Genomic DNA, 2,893 nt, shown 5'->3' on the forward strand with positions numbered 1-2,893 from the left:
TCAAACCTTGCATGAGAGAAATTACCATCACCGGCTTTATCCCTCTTTGTATCCCTAGACTTTTCCTTAAGTTTCTCCTCTTCAATCTGTTGTGCATGAACCATGAGACGAGAGATGTCCATGTCATTAATGAGCATGGCGTTCAGCACTCTTTAACCACCATTTCAGACACACTCCAAATGAACTTACTAATCCTTGCCTTTGAATTGGCAAACATTTTTGGAGCATATTTAGAAAATTGTGTGAACTTTAGAGCTTAATATTTATCACTCAATCTCCCCTATCGAAGGTTAATGAACTCAAGCACCTTGGTTTCCCTCATCTCAAGGGGAAAACCTATCGAGGAAAGCGACTTTAAACTTATCCTAATCAAGAGGACCCGCATCTTCCCGTCTCCCTTCTTACCATTGGTTTTATCAAATTTGAGCTACACCCTTAAGTTGATAAGCGGCCAACTCCACCTTTTCCATCGGCATCACTCCCATGATCATCAAGACCTTATAAACCTCATCAATGAACTCTTGAGGATCTTCCTCAACCTTTGAACCATGATACTCCGGAGGATTCATCATAGAGAAGTCCCTTACTCTAGATGTTGCCGTACCCACATTTGGGTTCACGGGAACCTCAACCTCCTTAATGGCTTGGGCCGTCACAGCTTGAGCCAACACTTGAAAAGCAAACTCTGCATTAGTCACTTGCCCGGCCAAAGGATCAATCGGAACTTGAAGAGCTTGGGGATGAGCTTCTTGTTCCATATTCTCCCTCACATTCCTTCTAGCATAAGCTCTTTGAGTAGCTATATCATGTAGAACATCATATAAGAATTAGGAGAGAGACCTTACGAAGTTAAACTCTATCTCTCAACTTTACAGTAATGAAATAAGTGGAGTTTCCTAATCATCTTGTAGCCTCTCATTCATAAAATGTGGAGCTCTTCACACTCATGAACAAGACTTTACTCGACGTGGCTTATGAGACATCTTAGGACCATTCTAAACCTTGTGCTCTGATTACCAAATTTTTCACGACTAAGGGGTACCCCGTAGATGTAACATGATGTATAGGAGCCCGAAAGACCCCGTACAAGCCACTTAACATTCATAACATAATAAATAGAAAAATAGAAGTAAAACAATAGTCCAAGTCCAATAGTTTTATAAAAGAAAGGCGAAATGGTCTGGTGGACGATTATACTTGTATCAGTTTGTATTATGAACCCTTCTACTTATCCCTTTGTCATCTGGACCCTTAAACTCAATAAAACACAATTTAACAAACCCCTCTGACCATTGACCAGGCTTATGTATCATTAGATGTCTGAGTTGGCAAAAGTGTGTAACTACACACGCCTATTAAGGCGAGTGAAGAGCATTTCTACTTTAAAAAATATTAAAAATTATAAAAGAAATAATTTTTTCAAAACAATTAATTAAAAATATTGTCTTCATTACCCATTATTCCTCCTTTTCAGCCATATCCTTCCCTGCCCAACCTCTTTTTCTTTCGTTTCACAATCTATTTTCATCTATTTAAATGATCTTGGCACCTTCTTGAGTCCACCAATTTACCGACGGAGAAAGAGAGCGGCGTCGGTGGTGCTCGCCGGACACCACTGATACGCAGTGCAGGGAGAGAGAGGTGCGGCTGGTCAACGGAGAGGAGAACGAGGTGGGTGAGGGTGCGAGGATCTAATCATGGAGGCAAAGATGGAAATGGTGTGCGGAGGAGATGAAGGCGTAAATGGTAATGGTGTTTGGCTAGATCTGGTGCGATGACTTAGGTTGTTGATTTTGTGGAGGTTTGGAGGAGGAAAAGGAAAATGGTGATGATGTGGGGAGATTAAAGCGGAAGGATATGAGTGGTTTCGCCAACAAAAATGGCGATGGCGGCGACGGCTTGGGCGTGAAACAGTGGGAATGGAGAAAATGTATTTTTTTTTCACAACAAAATGTATTGAGTTTTACTTTAAAGAATATAATTAAATTTTTATTATTTTACCTTTAATTAAATAATTTTGATTAATAATTTTAAAAATAATTATGACATGACATTAATATATCTGATGTGGATATGCCATGTCATTTATGTAAAGGAGAGTGAGCTACACACATGGTTGGAGGGGTTTAAACGACTCATTTTGATTGAGTTGAAGGGTTCAATTGAAAAACGAGTAAGTAGAAGGATTCACAATACAAACTCGTACAAGTATAAGGGTCCACCAGACCATTTCACCTAAAAGAAAAGCAGAAGTATAAAACACTTGTCTCATTAGCTATCTAGTATAATAGAATGAAATTGGTCCTAGCCCATACATCATGTCTAAAACTTACTACAAGAATTAAACTGAAACAATGAAAACCCATCCTCGAAGCATGAGGACTCACCAAAGCTCGAGAACCTCGTAATCAACCACTAGCCACGAAACAGAGAAACCTGGCTGTCAGACCCTACATTCAGGGAAATGTACGCAAGAGTATGTGTTAGTACAAAACAATGTACCAAGTATGATAGATATGAATAAAACATTTAAATCATGCTAAGGGGAGGACATTTCATGACATGCAATTGACCAAGCTAAAACGTGATATAAAAGGGTTAGAAAATATAAGTCATAAAACATGGTAAATGCAAGCTAACATCATTAAAGTCTTTGAAAACATATGAGATACTTCTTGAAGTAACCTTAGTTCATTATTATTGTGGGGGATTAGCCTTAATTGACATACAGACCATGTGAGTTATAACACGATCCCTCGGTGTCTTCCACACCGAAAAACATTGTCCTACTTACCAAGGTAAGGACCATGAACTTCTAGTGTAGGTGGATCCACTAGCTAATGTCTATCTAGACAATCATCCTATGGAGGCACATAGGTAAGGGATAAGGATA

This window comes from Solanum tuberosum, unplaced genomic scaffold, assembly GCF_000226075.1.
Source record: "Solanum tuberosum cultivar DM 1-3 516 R44 unplaced genomic scaffold, SolTub_3.0 scf00484, whole genome shotgun sequence".
Lineage (NCBI taxonomy): Eukaryota > Viridiplantae > Streptophyta > Magnoliopsida > Solanales > Solanaceae > Solanum > Solanum tuberosum.